Below are 22,715 nucleotides of genomic sequence, written 5' to 3' on the forward strand. Positions count from 1 at the left end.
TATCATGTCGAATGTGATTTTCAAGGAAGTTTTGTTTGGTTTTTTTAAATTGAATCCTATATAGTTATGCGGTAAAGTGACTTTGCATAATTACGATTTTTGGAAAGAGAATTAATTAATTAATTTAATACAATCAATAAAATAAACACAAATACCCCACGAAAATGTATAGAAGGCGTTTTTATAAATACATCTGATAAAAAAAACCAACGACTACCTTGAGAAAACATCGAGTAATTTGCTTTGGCAACAACAAAAGTATCGAGTGACGCCTCTTGACAAATATATACTCTTTGCTGTAGAGATGAGCCAACCAGCTATCAAATTACTATTGTGTAAGCTAAATAGAGTTGTATGAACACCACTCAATTTAAATCGAAATAGCCTCAATTTATTTTTCTGTTTGAACATAGTATAAAGACCGTACTCATTACCTATGCGATTGCGTCAAGTGCAATGACAAAGGTAGACAGCAAAGAAAGAGAAAGCGTGCTTGCAACGAAGATTAAAATCGCTAAAGGGCGTTGCTCAAATAAAAATTAAGACGAATGTTAAAGCTTTACATATTTGAGGATGTTCCGTCGTCACGGGTGGGACAATTTTACGCAATATTTCATCCTGTTTGAACCATTTTGTAAAACCAGCTTCTTATACTAATAGGCTGAGACACTTAGTTATTTATTGCTCTTACGTACAAAAAATCACAATGTCTAAGTAAATTGCAAATTATAATAAGTTTTATAATTGTCACGGATGGGACAAAAAATAAACGCTTTCCATTTTTATTCAGGTTATATACTATTAAAATCTGTTAGTATATGGAGGTAGACTGTTTTGTTCAAATAAGAACATTTGAGAAATCCAATAGCGTAAGAGTAATTGATTTTATTGCTATAATCTTAAATGTACATAAGTTCTATGGTTGGGGCAGCATCTTTCACTGGTGGGACACGTACGAATTATTATTAAATTAATTTATAATGATTAAAGTCTTCCAAAGGTGCAAAACTTGGCTGACGTCATGGAATTATTTTATCGGCTATATAAATTTGATTTACGGAAAATACTAGAAGCTTTTACTTTCTTGACTCAGTTACAAGAGCCAAGAAATTACCTTTTTCTTAGATGTAGTTTGGTTAGAAGTTTTCCTGGATGAATTAGTTATATCCAAATAAGGATTATGATTCGCAATATATCAACTATTTCATGTATGCATGTCACAGATCAGACATACATACTTTATTGTTGAATAATTCCAATTTAAAGAAGCTGAATTTATTTAAAACGAATTTCTAACACTGTGTAACAAATATTAAATAAAAGAAATTGCAAAATTTAGAACAACTTTTGACATTGTTTTGTAACGGGTGGGCCAAAGATAATACTGTTCGATACATCAAAAAGTACGAATAAAGCGCTTACATAACTGGGTATATCAATCAGCTTCATTAAATTATTAGAGATGAGTTGCGGTTGTTATTATTTTTATAAACCATTCGAATAATAACAAGATTCAACCTAAGTAAAGCAGTTTATTCAGTAGAAAGAAAAAAAGGTATTTTAAGATTAAATTTTATATTTTTATGCTGATTGGAGGTTTTGAGAAAAGTTGTGTCCGCAATGCCTTTTGTTTTAAAGAAAAATTTATTGAAATGAAATGAGATAAAGCAAGGGGTTATCAAGAAGATCATGAAGTCATTCTTTCCTCAGCGTGGGTAGCTGTGCTGTGAGGTTTGCTGTAGATTGCATATCGCGGAATCGGCCTCGTCGTAAAATACAATTTTTTTAATCGGGATTTGGCTGTCGGTATAGGTGCCCCCCATAAATTCAGAAAACAAAACTTCAGAAACACATTTTTTCAGAAAACATTAGTCAGAACCCTTTTTTCAGAAAGACAAAATTCAGAGGTCAAAATTCAGAATTCAAGTCTCAGAAGTCAAATTTTGGAAGTCAGATTTCAGAAGTCAAATTTCGGTAGTCATATTTCAGTAGTCAAAATTCAAAAGTCAATTTTCAGAAGGCAAAATTCAGAAGTCAAAATTCAGAAAGTAATCAGACGACAGAAAAAACATTAAATTTCTCTCGTTTATTTATTCGGAAGGTAGTTTGTACATATAAAGAAAAAATAGACAATCTCTTAAATTGAGCGCAATGGCAAGCATGTAATCAATTAAATCGTTTTCGCGTTTATCTTTTTCCAATGAATTTACGGGGATTCAAGCGGTTGATAAGATCGATATACAGCTTTATAGCTCCAAGGCTTCCGCAACCCAATTGTCAACTTTACCTACGCGAGGGGAATACTGTTACAAGTATGAATGTATCAAACACATATTTAGCAGGGGAGGCTCTGGCGCTCCCAAGTTTCTCATGGAACCAGTGGGTGGGAGGGCTTTATGGCCTAGAAGGTTCAATGTGGTCATATTAATCGTTCCCGAGATGGTTGGGTTAGTACCTTAATGGTGAGTTGCTAACGGAACGTACCTCTCTATATCCTGCAAAGGACCATCAACATCTATAACACTCCACAAAGCCTTCGGTGAATGTCTTTATCGTTAACACAACAACAAAAACAAATGAATTTACAATATTAAACAAACACTGACCGAAATGTTTTTATTTTTTCTTGCCTTTTCGATATGGCTCACCTCCAGCTGAAAAATGCTGCAATTTTATTTCTGTTATTGCCTATTAGTTTTTTATTTTATTTATGAAATTAAATATGTTAGGGTGTGTCCAAAATGCACTTCGAATGACGTTGTGCCACCCATCGATAAAATTATTTGTTCGGGCTTCACTCAATTTGGTGCTATTATATATAATACATCCATAATTCGATTGGATATAACGCCTTCTTTCGACGTTGCTGTGTTCCAGGAAGTTACCAGATGGCTGAAAAAAAATGCAGAAGTTAAATTTCTCAAGTCAATTTTCCGCAAAATTTAATGTTTTTTTGCTCTCTGATTACTTTCTGAATTTTGACTTCTGAAATTTGACTTCTGAATTTTGATTTCTGAATTTTTTTTCTGAGTTGTGACTTCTGAATTTTAGCTTTCGGAAAAAGAGTTCTGACTAATGTTTTCTGAAAAAATGTGTTTCTGAATTTTTGTTTTCTGAATTTATGGGGGGAACCGTCGGTATAGTAGTTTACACCAAACTTCGGATCGGATAAATACATTTATACTAAATCGTTATATTGCTATATATATAGCCTATAGTATAAGGGATTGTTATGACAATTAGTGAAATCGAGAACTAAGTTATTTAGGTCGGGTATCTTCAAATTGAACATACGCCTCTAGTGTTCAACGATAGCAAATTACCATGGTGAGATATCTTTTTGCTATGGTGAGAAATATTTCTAATAGTAATCTGTGAGAAATTGCAATTATTTTTTTCATGTTTGCCAAAAATATGCATTTAAATATATTTTGCTAGAATTTGCCACGGTGCCTTGATATTGCATTTCAATTTTATTAATTAAGAAAATTAAGTCGAATCATGTGTAATATTTTTTTACAAAGATTTTTGACTTTAATGTCCTCCTTTAAAGCTTTAATAGAATATGAGTAAGTAGAGTACTATGGGAAACGGTCAAAATTCTAAAATTAAAATTCTGAAGTCAAAATTCCGGAATCAAAATTCTGAGTCGACAAAACTCTGGAAGTCAAAATTCCGGAATCATGGCACGGCGTATCCGGTGTTGGATCAGCTAAGGGTTAGTTTTTTAAAGTGCGGCCGAAGGCCGCCTACGCAGAAGGGTGTACTACGCAGAAGGACATCACTGTGGCGGTAGCCACGGTTATACCACACACCCGGACTTGGCATGGAGTAGCCCAGGGTTATTTCTTATAAGCGCGGCCGAAGGCCGGCTATTCAGAAAGGTGTTCTACGCAGAATTACTGTGCATGGCGCAGCCGGCGTTGGATCGGCTTTTCCAGAATATTGACTTCCATAATATTGATTTCCGGTGTTTCGACTTCCGGAAATATGAATGCAGAATTTTCAAAAAAGCAGAATTTTGACTTCCGGAATTATGAATGCAGAATTTCCAAAAAAGCAGAATTTTTACCCGAGTACTATTTCGTCTAACTACCTCAACCCCAAATGGCAACCTTACTCAAAAATATCCCTATTGTAATGCGGAGTGAAATTCCTTTCGTTTGATACCCATATCGGCCTATCTCATGCATTTTTTTTCAATTTCGAATAGGTGGCAACCCTAAAAAGCAACCCTACTCCAAAATGTCCCTATTATAAAGCGGAGTGAAATACCTTTCATTTGATACCCGTATCGGCATATCTCATGCAATTTTTTTTAATTTCGAATAGGTGGCAACTCTACTCAAAAATGTCGCTATTGTATTGCGGAGTGAAATTCCTTTCGTTTGATACCCATATCGGCATATCTCATTCAATTTTTTTTAATTTCGGATAGGTGGCAACCCTAAATGGCAACGCTACTCAAAAATGTCCCTATTGTAATGCGGAGTGAAATTGCTTTCGTTTGATACCCATATCGGCCTATCTCATGCAATTTTTTTTAATTTCGAATAGGTGGCAACCCTACTCAAAAATGTGGATATTGTAATGCGGAGTGAAATTCCTTTCGTTTGATACCCATATCGGCAAATCTCATTCAATTTTTTTTAATTTCGGATAGGTGGCAACCCTAAATGGCAACCCTACTCAAAAATGTCCCTATTGTAATGCGGAGTGAAATACCTTTCGTTTGATGCCCATATCGGCGTATCTCATGCAATTTTTTTTTAATTTCGAATCGGTGGCAACCCTAAATGGCAACCCTACACAAAAATTTCCCTATTGTAATGAGGAGTGAAATACCTTTTGTTTGATATCTCGTGCAATTTTTTTAATTTCGAATAGGTGGAAACACTAAATGACAACCCTACTCAAAAATGTCCCTATTGTAATGCGGAGTGAAATACCTTTCGTTTGATACCCATATCGGCATATCTCATGAAATTTTCTTAAATTTCGAATAGGTGGCAACCTTGTGAAACATTCTGAGTGGCAACACCTAGGTAGAAAGTCTTAGAAGGTGATACATTATATCTGTGCCAAATTTTATTGAAATCAGTTGAGCCCTTCCCGAGATCGTTCGGCTATACAAACAAACAAGAATTGCTCTTTTAAAGTTATAAGATATGCCATTTCATTTGTATAAAATGTATACAAAGCTACACATTGCAAAACTATTAGCTGTAGTTTTAACTGTGTCAGAACTTTTCGTACCCTTATGAGCCCTCGAAGATTTTACAATAAAATTACAAAAACCGATGGATAACCAAGCAATTACGTATTTAGGATTTTTCGAAATGATGGCCAAAGTCTATTCTCTATATAATATAAATATAGTATCGTATACAACTGATTGTTCAGATATAACGAATTTTTGGAAATTTGAACATACATATTAAAGAAATGAAGTCTTCGGCACAACCAAAAAAATTACCGTCCGTACTTGTTTTAATATGTGAATGTCTTAGAATTTATTATTGTTATAATATAACATACTAGCAGACCCGGCACATATTGTTCTGCCCTAAATTTGGTCTATCTGCATACATTTTAATAAGCTTTTTCTCTCTAACTCTGCCCTCCCCCTCTTCACTTTTTCTTAATCATTTTATTCACTCCTCCCTCCGTATTTTTGGCTTCATCCATCCCTATCTTCGTCTCACTCTATCTCTTTCTCAGTCTCCTTCTCCTTCCCACTTTCTCTTCCCTCAAGTTCTTCTCATTCTTCTTCATCCCTTATTGCCAGTCCCAGTGGGTGGTATCTATTTTGTTCCAGGTGGGTATTATTAATTCATGTCTTTATTTCGGCTTCGCATGCATATTTATCAGTATTTCCAGGTTGATGCGACTAAATCGAATATCACAATGAAAATTACTTTAAAGTATCCGGGTCCACGTTTTGGCCAGTAACATCAGTTTGTTGTCGCGGACGGACGTATTTTATCAAGCTCCGTGTTATTTTAAACTTTTCGTGCATAAAGTACCTATATAGTTATTTGATTGTGTTATGTGAAAACATATTACTTTGCTTACACAAATATCTAGTGTCGTGAATTTATAAGTGTTGATTGCTTATAAACTTTGTAATATAAATTTTCATAATGCCTTGCTATTGTAAGCTAAAGGTTGAGCGCAGTGACCCCAAGATTCAGTACGCAAAGTGCAAAGAGATTTTTCATTTGAGCTGTGTTGGGTTTGTTCAAGCCGACGTTGATTATTTGCACTCAGCGAACAAATCGTTTTATTGCAATGTGTGTGTGGCGGAACGTCGTTCATCTCTTTGTTTGCCGACACCCCCTGTCGCTACAAGTGATCAAAGTCGTCAAATTTTGACTGAGAATCAGAAAATAATAAAAATAAGAATACAAGTGCTAACTCTCTTCTGGATACTTTGTCTAATCAAAGAGGATAAATACAATAAGAGCCGTCACTCGTAATTTTTTAGTCATTTACTCGATGTATACTGAGAGGTAGTCGCTACTTTTTTTTTGGGCGAGATGTTTATAAATGTCTTCTATACATTTTCGTGTGGTATTTGTCTTTATTTTTCCGACTGTATTTAACTAAATTATTTAATTCTCTTTCCAAAAATCACAGTTGCACGAGGGACCTACACGGCATGGATAAATGCCAGACAATTAAAAATGTCCCTCTCAGAAAACATTCGGCATCAATTTTTTCAATTTCCAGTGAAATACTCGCCACAAAATAACGAGTGACGGCTCTTATTGTATTTATCCTCTTTGGTCTAATGATCAGCGGTGGGCACCACTACATTTACACAGTTACCAATTTGAGAATGCCTTAGTAAACACGAACACGTAGCGAGCACGAAAGCAAAATCAATTATTTATTTAGTTTGATTTCAATGCTTGAATGGTAAACACGTGTCACTCGCATTCTTTAGTACTCTGTTTTAAGCGCGCGTGCGACACTTCCTTTCTGCTGGACCATCGAAATCAAACTAAAAGAGCTGTCGTTGATTTTGAAGAAGTGGCCGTTGTGCTCTCGCTTATCGCATACATATATGGTCCCTTAGCAGGTGCTAAGCTCACGCCCACCCCGGCTAATGATCTTTCAGACGCAGGTATGCAAAAAGGTGCTGCGGTATGCAATAATCGTGCTGTTGAATTGCGATCTGTGCTTTCTGCTTTATCCGCTATTCGCAATGATAACAAAGAGTTATGCGGCAGTTACTCACGAACGTACGTACCAAAAACGTGTCAGCTGACACGACCTATCTTATGAGTGTGCAATGTACGTAGCCCGGAACATAGAAATCAAAACAATTTTGATTTTTCCGTAAGAACGTGTCAGCTGATTGCTCTCTCACTAGACAGAGTTGCCTAGTAAACTTTTGTGCGGCAATTTTTGACCGTTTGCAGTTTTATGCAAAAACACCTAATTAAAGTTTGAAAAATTGTTAAAATAATTCGAAATAATTATGTAAAAGTGCAGATTATAAATATGTAATCTATTTATATTTATTTAATATTAATTCCAGCCTTTTACAACATCAAAAATTAAATTGGAAAAAGTTGATGTTTCCATAAGCATGCGTGCAAACTGGTCAATGCAGCCACGTGTGCCAACCACGATATGCGATCATACCGTGTGATCGCATTTCTTAAAACTTTTGTTTAAGAATTTTAAGGAAATGTACAATATTTTTAACGAAAGAGTATTTTTCAAGAGATATTCGAATTCTTAGCCATTTATGTTGCATTAATTTGGCAACAACGCATAAATATGTATGTACATACATATGTCAAGCTGATATGATATGAAAATACATACATACATCCATACATATAAATGTACTCCCGAAGTTAAATAATGCAGCGAATGCTATGTGTCGCCTCACTCAAAAGCAATTTGCGCGCACAGTGGACACCGAACAACCACACACACGCATTTGGCTGATATAAGAAAGGAATCTAGTATTTTTTTTGATGCAGAACGAAGGTAAATATTTCAAAGTTTTACTGAAAATTAGAACTTTTTAAATCCGTTTCTGAGTTATATCTGTGTAAACAAAAATTTTATGATATTTTACTACATTTTGGCAATTTGCCGCGCCCCTATAATATATACCTTCAAATTATATTAACTGTACCATCTCACTTAGCTAAGCTTTCAAATGCAAAAAACCGTTTTAAAATCAGAGCATTCGGTGTGAAATTATGTGCTTACATGACATTTAGCGACTTTATTTTATAAGATTTATAAATAAATAAATAAATAAATAAATAAATAGATAGAAGATAGATATAGATAGATAGATAGATAGATTACATCAGCCACATCATCATCACCATCAATTTGCGATTAACCTACTGGCTAAACTTGAAGAAGAGGAGATGGACCCAAAAATAAGTATACCAAAATGATAAGCTGAATTTATTTAGCAATGTCTGTCTGTTTGAACGCAAACTAGTTTTCCAGTTTTTGAGATATATTGATGTTGTCTTTGTTGAGCGTGCATGTTTGGGTGTTCGATGATTCATTTATCAGAACTTACCTGAATGGACTACTACAGCATATATCTCCCATATAACCGATTTTTCAAATAAGAGAGTTTTAAACATTACTTCCTTATTTTAAAGAAAAGCTTTAAATTCCACCTGATGCCTACATGTGTATATGGTAAACAGTGTTGTATGAAAAAATATTATCAATATCGGTAGTATGTATAATCATGAACCAACAAACAGATCCCGCATTAAAAATTAAGAGAGAAAACCATTTAGAAAAATGAACCTAGGGTAACCCTGGAATGAGTTTGTATGACATGTGTATCAAATGAAAGATGTTAATGATTATTTAAAACGTAGTGGGCCTTAGTTCTATACGTGGACGCCTTTTCGAGATTTCACAATAAGGGTGGACCAGGGGTGACTCTAGAATGTGTTTGTACGATATGGGTATCAACTTAAAAGTATTAATGAGGGTTTTAAAAGGGAGTAGCCGTTAGTTGTATATGTGAAGGGTTTACGAAATATCGACCAAAATGTGGACCACGGTGACCCAGAACACCTTCTGTCGGGTACCGCTAATTTATTTATATATGCCATATCACGAACAGTATTCCTGCCAATATTCCAAGGGCTTTTGATTTCGCCCTACAGAACTTTTTCATTTTCTTCTACTTAATATGGTAGGTGTCACACCCATTTTACAAAGCTTTTTCTAAAGTTATATTTTGCGTCAATAAACCAATCCAATTACTATGTTTCATCTCTCTTTTCATATTTGGTACAGAATTATGGAATTTTTTTCATTTTTTGTAATTTTCGATATCGGAAAAGTGGACGTGGTCATAGTCGGATTTCGACCATATTTTATACCAAGATAAGTGACTTCAGATAAGTACGTGAACTAAGTTTAGTTAAGATATATCGTTTTTTGCGCAAGTTGTCGTGTTAACGGCCGAGCGGAAGGACAGACGGCCGGCTGTGTATAAAAACTGGGCGTGGCTTCAACCGATTTCTCCCATTTTCACAGAAAACAGTTATAGTCATAGAATCTAAGTCCCTACCAAATTTCACAAGGATTGGTAAATTTTTGTTCGACTTATGGCATTAAAAGTATTCTAGACGAATTAAATGAAAAAGGGCTGAGTTACGCCCATTTTGAAATATTCTTTTATCTTTGTATTTTGTTGCACCATATCATTACTGGAGTCGAATGTTGACACAATTTACTTTTATACTGTAAAGATATTAAATTTTTTGTTAAAATTTGACTTAAACAAAAATTTTTTTTTTAAAGTGGGCGTGTTCGTCATCCGATTTCGCTAATTTTTATTTGGCACACATATAGTAATAGCCTACCAAATTTCATCATGGTATCTTCAACGACTGCCAAATTACAGCTTGCAAACCTTTTAAATTACCTTCTTTTAAAAGTGGGCGGTGCCACCCCCATTGTCCAAAATTTTTTTAATTTTCTATTTTGCGTCATAAGGTCATCGCACCTACTAAATTTCATCGCTTTAGCAGTCTTTGGTAATGAATTATCGCACTTTTTCGGTTTTTCGAAATTTTCGATATCGAAAAAGTGGGCGTGGTTGTAGTCCGATTTCGTTCATTTTAAATAGCAATCTGAGATGAACACCCAGGAACTTACATACCAAATTTCATCAAGATACCTCAAAATTTACTCAAGTTATCGTGTTAACGGGCGGACGGACAGACGGACGGACGGACATGGCTAAATGAATTTCTTTTTTCACCCAGATCATTTTGATATATAGAAGTCTATATCTATCTCGATTAGTTTATGCCGTTACGGATTACCGTTATGCCAACAAAGTTAATATACTCTGTGAGCTCAGCTGAGTATAAAAATCACAGTTGGTTGGGAAATAAATTTTCTCGGCGTGACGTCACGCTTTTGACAACATGTTTCATTGCTGACGCAGTCTTCAGACTTTATTCCAATCGGAGTATTTTGCTCCGCTCTTAAATTTTTTATCTCAAAGGTTTATTTGGGTGGAGTTTAAAAGTAAATAGTATTACTACCTAATATCTTTTGGTTGAAGTTTTCATTGCATACTTATGAAAAGCTGACTGTTTACAAGTGACGATTAGGCGAAATGACACGATTTCATTGTTCGTATCTTAAGACATGTTTGTTCACATTTTACTCACAGTTTTTGTACTTTTTTCGTACGGAATGAGAATAGAAGGAGTAAAATGTAAGCAAAAAATGTGTCTGGATGCGATCTGTAAATTCTGCCAAAATTCAACATACAGCACTCCTTGAAGTTTTATATAAAAATAAAGTACGTTGAGTCATTGAGGGCAGCTAACCCTGTTTTGCAACTCAGTGAAGGTCTTCTCTTTCCTTTGTGTACAAACTGCCGGAGCGTATTCGTTCATCCGCATAACATGACCTAGCTAGCGAAGCTTTCTGTTTTTATGCGCTGCACTATCGTCATATCTGCGAAAAGTTCATACAACTCATCATTATACCTCCTTCGATACTCGTGGTCGACATCTCGGATAGGACTATAAATCTTCCGGAGAACTTTTCTCTCGAATACTCCAAGAGCCATCTCAACTTCTTTCGACATCTTCCATGATTCCGAGCCATGCATCAGGACAGGTATGATAGTGACTTGTAGAGCGAGAATTTTTTTCGTCGAGACAAGAATTTACTTTGCAATTGCCTAATCAGCCCAAGGTAGCACTTGTTCGCTAGAGTTATTCTCCGTTTGATTTCTTGGCCGACATTGTTTTGGCTTTTAACGCTGCTTCCCAAATCCTTCACAGTCTCGAATTTATATTCGTCAACAGTGACGTGGCTACAAAGACCACGATGACAGCAAGTACTTTGTCTTGTCCACATTTATTGCAAGACCCACTTTTTTTGCTTTTTTATCTTATACCAACTCTTCGCCTCCATGTTTGAACAGCCCGGCGTGTATCGCGTCATTACTTGGCACCTTGTGATTTTTTAGCCGTAATATTGCCATTCTCACTTCGCCATAGTTGGATGTCGGAGCGTGTTTTTCATCATCGGCAATCGGGGTATGTGTGGTATGGTAAACCGAAAATAATCATTATATTTTTTCGCGATAAATATCCGGGGAGACAGCGCCCACTTTCCTTCCACAATGTGGTGTGCTTACGGGAGCATTAATTATACAACCTACACGTTTTAGGCCGACTCCATGCGCATCTGATTAGGCAGATAACGTTTCTGCTGAGAATAATTTCATTGCAAAAATATAATCGAAGCGATTGCCAAGCCACCAAATAAATTTGATGTGAGTTGTTCGCCCCCTTTCAAAAAGGAAGAAAAAATATACTCCGAAAATTTAATTTGTACTCCGGCGTAGTGGTTTATTCAGGTAATAGTTTTAAATACTCCGAACACTGGTAGCGAAATATGAGAGAAATGTAATAAATCGAAGAACTTCAAAAGCGCTACGTCATCAAACTTTTTTTTTCAAATTCGATTACAAGTAAAAAAATTCCGGAAAGCTCCTTTCATGAGAAGTATGACCTATTCAAGGAAGATTTTCTGCTTTTAGATCTGATGAGACTTCTCCAGGTTTCGGTTACAGAAATCACCTTTTCTAAAACCTAGTAGCCTTGGCTAATAGCAATATACGAAGAGTAGTAATATCTTGATATCTTAGTACCTAACAACAAATGTTACCAATTTCAACCAATTTTTAAAATGTTCTCAATTTTTTTTAATAATGTTAAACAAACATACATACATATACACATTATTATGCTTTGTTATCGCTCAAGCAAAAAGAAATCATTAAAAACCCCAAACGCAAATCTTGCCTAAACAAAAGGTACAAAGAAAAATGTATAACAACACAGTAGAGACTACGTAATCCTTGGGCTGAAAACAACTTAATTTTGTTGTTGCTTATTTTCTTGGCCATTTCGTTCTATCATGATTCGGCATAGAGCTAACAAAGCGTTAGAAAAACAAAAGCACAACAAGGCGAAAACATCAACATTGCTTTGTAATAGCAAAAAAACTAAATACAATTGGCACAACAAAAAGATAGCGGTAAGGACAATTGTTGGCCAATAAGAACAAATGAAACCAAAAATTTTCACCGGCTGACATAAATATAAAAAGATGAAAACCTATCCAACTAAGCTTAGAAGTTGTACATTGTTCACGATAACGAAAGCCTTTGTTCTGATAATTATAGTGTTGTTCAAATGAACAGGCTTTGGTTGGACCGTACTTTATGTCTTTATGAGAAGTTCCAAATTAAAACGGTTTTTTTGTGATATTGATGGAGTTCAACTTCGCTTCTTAAAATCTATGTAATAAATATTTACGAACTGGTATAGTTTAAAATTATGTTTGTCCTTCTGGCCCTTTTTTTAATGAGTTTCTTAAACCTTATTCCACCAAAAGATGCTCCTGAGAAGATATATCTTGTAAACTGTGACTTGCAGCCGCTATGTTAAAAATGGCATCATACCATTAGCTTCGAGATAAGATAATGTGATTTCTTACGTACTTTATTTTAAGAAGATTGGAAAAGAACAGGAAGTTAAAGAGTAATCCACAAATCAAAATAGGGTTGCAATATTAATGCTCATGTACATTTATGTATTATTAAGTAGTGAGGAATGTATATTTTACAGGGTTGTACTCGATGAGCTTCGTACTCCCCAACACCTCCCCTCGAAGGATTACGAGTGCTATATTATTTAAAATTCCCATCCGATACGCCCATGCTATTGATGCATGTGTAGTGTTTTACCGCAGGTAGTCCCTTTTTTAAAATATCAGCCGGCATGTCTTCGGTTCGCATATATTTTAAAACGATATCTCCGCCTCGAACTCTGTCACGAATAAAATGATGACGAACGTATACATATGTGTTTTGTACGTGAATGATACGCAACGCTTTCTACTAATTTTTGGGTGCTTTGACTGTCGTTGTATATTTGTATGGTTTTTTGTTGCATTCCGATTTATTTTGCCTTTCTCGAAGGTATATCGCCTCTCTCGTTGCTTCACTTAGAGCTATGTACTCGGATTCAGTGCTGGATAGGGATACTGTCTTCTGCTTACGTGCTTCCCATGATATTGCACCTCCAGCTAATATAAAAACGTAACCGGAATACGAACGCCTGTCTGTTTGATTTCCGCCCCAATCGGCATCTGCTGCTGCATACATTTCAGCTTGTGTTTTCTTGTAAGTTAGGCCATAGTGCAAAGTGCCTTTCAGGTATCTCAGTACTCGTTTGGCTGACTGTCAATGCTCGGAGTTGTAATTAGAATTGAACTGGCTTAAGAAAAAGCAATATCAGCTCTTGTCGTCACAGCTAGATATAACAAAAGCTCCGATCAAACTTTGATACGGGTATTTTTCCATTTCGGTTATATCAGGTTTTGCCGGTTTTTCCAGTTTCTGGTTTAATTCCAATGGTGTTTTAACTGGTTTACAATCCTACATTCGGAATTTCTTTAAAATTCCTTCTGCATATTCACTTTGATTTAAGTATAAAGTATTTCTCTTAAGATCTTGGTTGAAATTTATGCCCAAACATGTTTTGACTGGACCTAGGTCTTTCATCTCAAAACTTTAAGCAAGAGAGTTTTTAACTTCTTGAAGCCATATTTCATCGTCTGTGGCTATTAATAAATCATCAACATAAATTGACATTAGCATAGTTTTTGAATCTTTTTTCATAATGAAAAAGCATGGATCGAACACAGAGGCTTTAAAACCCATTTCGCGTAATTTTTTAGTTAGTTTTTGGTACCATTGGAAGCCAGATTTTCGTAAACCATATAAAGATTTTACCATCGAATTTGTCCACTCTTTAGCAGTGTTTCTAATAATTTTAGCCTTTGCTTCATCAACATTTAGATGCTTACCTGACATTACCTTTTTGAGGATATTACTTAAACATTGTGGAATTTCCATAAATACGTCTTGCTCTAAATCGCCGTTTAGATACGCTGTTATTACATCCATTTGATGAATTTCCAGATTCCATTCTTTCACTAAAGCTGCCATCATCCTGATTGATGTCAGTCGCGTAACTGGCGAATAAGTAACGTTGTAATCCTCTCCTGGACGTTGTGAGCAGCCTTTTGCTACTAGACGTGCTTTCTTTACATTTCCTTCCTTTGTTCGGAAAACAAATAGATTCCCAATTATTTTTCGTAGAGCAGGTCGTTCAACAATGTCCCATGTCTTGTTAAGTAACTGTGCCATAAATACGTTTTCGAGGGCTTGGAGCCATAAATAACCTTCTTCGCCATTTATTGCTTCGTTGATCGTTTCGGGATCATTGGCCATAGCTAAGTTGGCAAAATCGCAATCCTCGTATTCAACATTAGAGTCTGATTCATTGTTATCTTCTTTATTTTTGGTATTCGTCGATAGCTGGTATATTTTCTTCGGTCGACCCCGCTTTCCCGTTCTATGTAGTTTAGGTCTACATCTACCATTTTTCGATGTATCTTCGTTTTCGCGTTGGTTTTCAGATTCTTCAAAAGCTTCATCATCTTCGATACCATCAACGTTTACTGATGTGTGTAATTCAATTTCTATTTTATCTGACTTTTCGTCAATTTGCTTATAAAACATTTCATTTAAAAACTTTACTTCGCGACTTATCAAGATTTTACGTTTTTTAGGTGACCATAAACGATAAGCTTTTGCTTCATTTGTGTACCCGACCAGAATAGACTCTCCCGACCGTGAACTAAATTTTCCATTTGACTTATCTTTTATTAAAACGTATGCTTTTGTACCAAATGGTTGCATGTATATTACGGTGGGGGTTTTACCTGACCAAAAATTTAAAGGAACTTTATTTTTAATGACCTTGGTTGGACACCTATTTCTAATATAGTTGGCCGCATTAATAGCTTCAGCCAAAAAAATCGGAGGTAAGCATGCCTGCTTAACATACACCTTGCCATTTCTAATAATGTTCTGTTTTTTCTTTCGGCAATGCCATTTTGTTGTGGCGTATATGGTGCGCTCAATCGCCGCCTTATGCCACATTCGTTTGAGTAATTGTTAATATATTCTAATCCGTTGTCAGATTGTAGCATTTTAATCTTTTTTCCAGTAAAATTTTCAACCGAGTTCTTAAAATTTTTGAACGTATTTAATACTTGCGACTTGTGTATTATAAAATAAACTTCGCTATACCGAGAAAAATCGTCGGTAAATGTAACAAAGTACCTTGCACCGGAGTGAGAACAAGTTCGCATTGGCCCGCACGCTGATTTCGAGCAATTGTGTAGTACGCTTTTCATTTTGCTTCGGAAAACTTTCTTGTGCTTGCTTCTCGCTAACGCAAACTTCACAAGTTTGTAGCTTTTCTTTCGCGTCAAAATGCATACCGTGTACCTTACTGAGCGCTCGCTTTAAGTCCTTTTCGTTGAGGTGCTCCATTCGAACGTGCCATGTGTATAAATCAAGTTTCGTTTCTGCTATGCTTGCCGTTGTTTGTGTGCTTTTAATATAGTAGAGATCGCCAATGCGTGTTGCTGTGAGCACTGATTCGCCATTCAGTGTGATGGTCGCCTCACCACGACGAAATGTTACTTCATATCCTCTATCTGTAATTTTTGATACGGACAGCAAATTTGTTCTCAATTCATTTACATACATCACCTTTTCAAAATTTATACGTTCCTCATGTCCCTCTTCGTCGACAACTACCTTGACGTCGCCGATGCCTGTGATTTTAGCTGTGCCATTGTTAGCTAAATTCAGCGTCTTGCTTATTTCTTTGAAATTGTTGAAATTGCTTTTGTTTGCGCACATATGTGATGAGCATCCACTGTCAAAACACCAATAATCGTTTCTTGTTTTGTTCAATAGAAATGCAGATTCCACCAGCATAGTTTTTTCTGTGTTTTTCTCATTTAATCGTCGTGTACTCGAACTTGCAGATTTTGTATTTTGTATATTGAATTTAAATAGAACATTCTGAACTCGAATTCTTATAAAACTATTTATTTTATACAAATAAGAAACACGTATGCTTTTATCACGTACAAAATTAAAAACGTAATGAAATAAAGTAAATAAAAAGCAAAAAGAATTGTTTCATTTTTGGCGGAAGATAACAATGGTCATTTATGATAGTATAATAGTCAAACCTGATATCTTTCGATAGATAGTTAGAGTGTCAGCACAGATCCAGGAAAGGAATGAGAGTGAGCAGTACGGCTATATACTTAATCAGTAGGCCATGTTGGTGTATAAGAAGGAGAAAAAAACTCACACGTACACAGTTGTTTACATCACATTTGCGCAAGTCCCCTTAAGTTTGTGATAGAAAGTTTGTATGAGGCGCTGATGGTTAGGTTGACATTGCTGACAATCAGATGATAGTCATATGATAGTCAGTATTCTTGTAGGGCACTAACCACTATTATTTTTCGCGTATCAATTTTTGAGTGCGCCCCACACATTCCGACAGCCTTTGGTATTTTTTAATATTAGCCGTGTTTTTTAACACGCGCGTATACGTTTCGTTTGCGCGTGTTAAAAAACGCCTATCTTCGCTTAGATAATGCTTAGGAGACCCATCTAGCGGCTGTGGTAAAACAACTAGCTACAGCAACAGGGTGTACCGAAAAGCGGAGACGCAACGCTCTGATGGCCATAGGGTATAACATATAGCTGAATCAGTTGCGATGAATTGTGGACACACATATAATACATAGAATTAGTGTACAGGGTGAAACAAAGACACATATTTCAGTTACATCTGAGTATAATGCGTATTGAAATTTAGTAGGACAAAATTTATGCGCAGCAATTTCAGAGGTGTATTTATAGTTTGTCTCTTAGCAGTCAATATAAAGTTTAAGCGTAAACGGATATACGCGTGTTAAAAAACACGGCTATTATTTTCGAATTTTTTTTCTTTTAGCATGGAGCATTGAAGTGCTCTCTTTTTCAGTTTTTAAACTTATTTTTTATATGGTTTTCGTCGGTTGAAAATGACGGATTTTAAAAAATAACAAAACAACCGTGATAATCATTTGACTGTCATATGACAGTCAGTAGTGACAACGTGATTAAATCGGATAAACTGTTCTCGCATACATAAAATTCCGTTGAGAATTGTGTATCTGTCTCACATGCATAATGGTATCTGCTATATGTTCTTTTGTTCTGTACCAGGTGTCCGAAGCTTTCCCAGTTTGAGTCCTTTTTCATGATTATAGGCTGTCGTTCGGTACATGCGGACATGCGTGTGCGAACAAAGGAACATACATAAATTTAAGTATCAATGTTTACGCCATCGCAGGATCAGCATTGTCAATTACAAGTGTGAGTGTATTAGTAAAACTATCAGCGTTTCTTGTAGGGTTGTCAAGTCTTTCTTTCTCAACTGAATTTGCTTTTCGCTTGTCAGTGCTGTGAACGTTGCCAGCCTGCCTATTTGTATTTCTATACTTCGAATGTGCAATTAATACGTTTTTTTCTGCAGTTGTCGCCTTTGATTTTCTTGATTGCTATTCTTCTAGAATTTTTACTCTAAGAACATCTGGTTTGGACAACTCATCGCGAGTTTCCAGAGCGCAACGAAATGTTTCAAAAGATTCAGGCAAACTGTAAAGCAGCAAAATTGTCAACAAATCGTCACCAACCGTGACATTTATTTCTTTTAGCTTGCTAACTGCGTGAAAAAAACTCGTTCAAATGATCACGTATGTTATCGCCTTCCTTCAAGCATGCAAGTGCGATGCGTTTTAATAGGGTGGCTTTTCGCACAGGCCCTTTTGACCAATTTTTTCCACATTTCATACGAAGTTTCACATTCGGGGATTAATCCTAATTCTGATGGAGATATTGAAAGCGTTATATCGGCGCTTGCTTTCTGATCAAACTCTTTCCATTTTGCTGCACTTTCATCGCTTGGACATGGTATCGAACCTGATGCATAACTCCTAGATCGCCTTTTATTAGAACTGCCCGCACGTGTAATTTCCAGGTGTCGTAGTTATCTGCGTTTAGCGGATCAATTTTAACAGATGTGGTCGACATGGTTACCCGAATTAGATGTACTTCTCGTTATTTATAACTCGTCACACCTAATTTCTTCGCTTGTTCTTTTTTAAATTTATAAAGTTAAATTTATCGCGCTTTAGTTAGGGCTGGGCCATAACCTATGATTTCTTACGTACTTTATTTCAAGAAGATTGGAAAAGAGCTGGAAGTTAAAGAGTAATCCACAAATCAAAATAGGGTGGCAATATTAATGCTCATGTACATTTATGTATTAGGGGGACTCATGATAACATATAAACTTATAAGGTGTAAAATTATATCCATTTACACGCGCGGTTATATGAACGCACCTAGTAATACTCTTGATAAACTTGATTGTTTTTCAGCTGTATTATTTCCAAAAAAAATTGTTTGATTGTTATACAAATTAAAAAATACCAAGATTAAGTGAAAAATCAAAACTAAAACGCCTTTACTTGCTGATGTTGGATATTTTTGATGAAAATGCCGTCTGTAATGTCTGCAAGGTTGCATTCCTTTGAGTTTACCGCGTTTACACAATGAAATGTGCGCGTAAATTTATACAAATTGTGTAAATGATTTTTCATACAAAATTTGACAGCTCGTGCGTAAACTAGATAAATTTATACGTTTACACACTTTATAAGGCATTTATACGGTTACATGAGCCCCCCTATTATTAAGTAGTGAGGAATGCATATTTTACAGGGTTGCACTCGATGAGCTTCGTACTCTCCAACAGATAATTTCGAGTATATGTATATAACTTCAGGAGTTATACATGTGCATATCTTTGGTCGGGTCGAACATTTTTTTTTACATCGTTCAAAAATATACAATTTTAAGAATAGTATATCCTGAATTTTTTAGCTTCATCAGATGTATAGAACTAAAGTAATAGCTTTCTTTACCGGGCTCCACCGCTTACACTACAACCGTATCGGCAATAGGTATTCTTAGGGTTTTTCAGTTTAAACTCCAGTTAAACTTGACTAGAGTTTAAGCCAGCAACTTCGGTCGTTTAATGAGCAGTTATCGCAGAAAGTGGCAAGGTTAAACTCTAATCAACTTTAACTAGAGTTTATAATCGCACTCGTGTTCACAGTTGGATGTGTTGGCGCTTTTGGTACGACACAATAAACTTTTTGATAAAAAATGTTACTTTAAAATTTATATGGTATATGGATTTTGCGAATCGTTTCGATTGAGAACGAAGGGAACTGCATTTCAAACAAAATCAATTTTTTTTGTGTTCAAAATATTGAACACTTGATCATTGAAAATCCAATTTTTTTGCATAAAGTGTCACCATTTTTTCAAAACATGTTTGCACACAAATTCCTTAGTTCACAAACGAGGTAGTACATCATACTAATGTTGTCTTCTCGTTTCAAGCTTCTTAGATGAGCCGTTCCTGAAATATCATGGCTATCGCGAGAGTGTGACAGAAAAACGCGTATCCGGGAAGGGGGAATGTACATCTACGCTTTGGTCGCTTCAAAGCAAATATAACGGCAGGGTGTTTCATTGTTATACCCAGCTGTACTTGTACACAGGATATTATAACTTTGATTGGATAACGGTTGGATGTAGAGGTATAAAGGAATCGAGATAGATATATACTTCCGTATTTCAAAATCATCAGTATCGAAAAAAAATTTGATTGAGCCATGTCCGTCTGCCCGTCTGTCCGTTAGCACGATAACTTGAGTAACTATTGAAATATTTTCACCAAATATGGTACACGAGCTTATCTGGATCCAGAATAGATTGGTATTGAAAATGAGCGAAATCGGATGATAACCACGCCCACTTTTTTTAATATTACATTTTGGAAAAGACAAAAAGCCTGATTATTTAGTAAATAATACACCTAGGATGTTGAAATTTGACATGTGGACTGATATTAGACTCTTGATAAAAATTTGAAAATTTCTTTTAAAAATAGGCGTGGCACCGCCCACTTGTGATAAAATCAATTTTACAAATATTATTAATCATAAATCAAAAATCGTTAAACCTATCGTAACAAAATTCGGCAGAGAGGTTGCCTTTACTATAAGAATGCTTTGAAGAATCGGTTAAGGACCACACCCACTTTTATATAAAAGATTTTTAAAAGGGTCGTGGACGAATAAACTAAGCTATATCTTTGCAAAAAAGAGCTCTATATCAATGGTATTTCATTTCCCGAGTGGATTTATAACAATAAATAGGAAAATTTTCAATTTAAAAAAAATGGGCGTGGTACCGCCCCTTTTATGACTAAACAATTTTCTATGCTTCGGGAGCCATAACTCGAAGAAAAATTAGTTCAGAATAGAACCAGATGTATATGTATTATTGCGCAGCCTTCTAACACTATTAAGCACACAAAACAAACAACAACAGCATTTTTGGTGTAGTGAAATAACTTCCAAATGCAATAACTCCCAACAAAAAAATGAAATAACTCCCAAATATTTTCTATACAAATTGGGACTTATTTAATTATGAAATAGCTCCCAATTCATTGGGACTTATTTCATAATTTTTGCTGGTAATTATTTCATAATGAAATAACTCCCAAATGAAATAATTCCCAATAAAATTTCTTTGGGAGCTATTTCATAATTTTTTGAGATTGGGAGTTATATCATTTTTATTGGGACTTACTTCATTGTTTGTAATTCAGGGATTGGGAATTATTTCATTTTCTTAAAAATACAATTTTGTCAAACTTTGACGTTCTTCTAACAGTTTCTATGGGTCGGCTATACATTAAGGGACCAATTGGTTTTATTCGTAAACCAAAGGGGTTTGAAGTTTGATTTGCACACAGATTATCAGGGAGTTCCCCAACGAGAATCAGTAAGTAATTTTTAATTGTTATTAACAATTTACTAGTAATTAGTAGTTAAAGTTTCCATGGTATAACTATCACTTTTTATCTACATACGAACACTTTCACAAGAATTTTATACATAAGTACACTTTATAATGTTTATAAAACCACAATCAACTATTTTAATTTGTTTAAATTTGCGTATTATTGTAAAATTTAAAGATTTATTTGTTTACTTTCCGCGAACACAAGCATACAGCCATTTTATCTAATTCACTGCTTGCTTGGTGGTACCAGATGCTTTAAATTGTTCCAACGAAAGAACAATTTTTAAATAGTACCAACGAGGAAAATGGACTTTTTTCATTCAACTTTATTTATTTATTTTACAAAAAAATTGGAAATTTGGAATAAAACATCGCGCGATGCACAGTAATTATGCGTAGATGTGTGGTATAACCCACGGTTACACCCGGACTTGGCATGGCGTAACCCAGTGTTATTTTTTATAAGCGCGGCCGAAGGCCGCCTATGCAGAAAGGTGTTCTACGCAGACTTGTTTCTTTTATTTTTTACTTTTAATAAATTACGTTAATTTCATAAAAAAAATGCGATTTTTTAAAATAAATTACGTTTACTTCGACGACACTATTCAAGTGTCCTTGTAATTGTAACTTTTACATATGTACATAATAGTTTGCTGTATTTTTCAAATCTCATTGTAACTAATTATATAGTATAAAGATACCATTTCAAATTTTGATTTGGGATTTATTTCATTTTTTTGGGACTTATTTCATTTGGGAGTTATTTCATTTTTTTTGGGACTTGTGGTTTCATTATGAAACAAATATTGGGAGTTATTTCATTTCCTTCTTTGGGAGTTATTTCATTTATTAAAGTTGGGAGTTATTTCATTTTTATTGGGACTTATTTCATTGGGAGTTATTTAATGGGAGTTATTTATTTGGGAGTTATTTCACTGCACCGCATTTTTTGCGATGCTTCTTCAGAAAGATGAGTTCAATTTATAGCCGCACCAACATATATCACCTGGTTGGCACAAATCCCCAACTGACCCCTCCAAGAGGTTGCCAACTGAAAATGGACACTGCAGTATTGAGCCTGTGCGATGTCAGGACGGTGTCCAGCTAAGATCAGGAATAAGGGCTGTGTGCCTGACCCATTAATGGCCTGGTTATACGGAAATGATTCTTCACCATAAATTTTGGGATATCTTTCTCTCTTTCTATTACTTTTTCTTTCTTTCCTATTTCCTTTCCTTCTCGGGGGATGGATCAAGGCGTTATGCGTTTCCGTGCAGAGCACCAGGCAGGC

General features: G+C 35.4%; 1 protein-coding gene across 2 annotated transcripts in view; it reads left to right on the forward strand.

The window, feature by feature from the left end:
• Window positions 1-22,715, forward strand: part of dpr11 (defective proboscis extension response 11) — an 836,108-nt gene that overhangs the window by 45,525 nt on the left and 767,868 nt on the right. The gene's annotated exons all lie outside the window — the stretch shown is intronic.

Source organism: Eurosta solidaginis, chromosome 1 (genome assembly GCF_040869045.1).
Source record: "Eurosta solidaginis isolate ZX-2024a chromosome 1, ASM4086904v1, whole genome shotgun sequence".
NCBI lineage: Eukaryota > Metazoa > Arthropoda > Insecta > Diptera > Tephritidae > Eurosta > Eurosta solidaginis.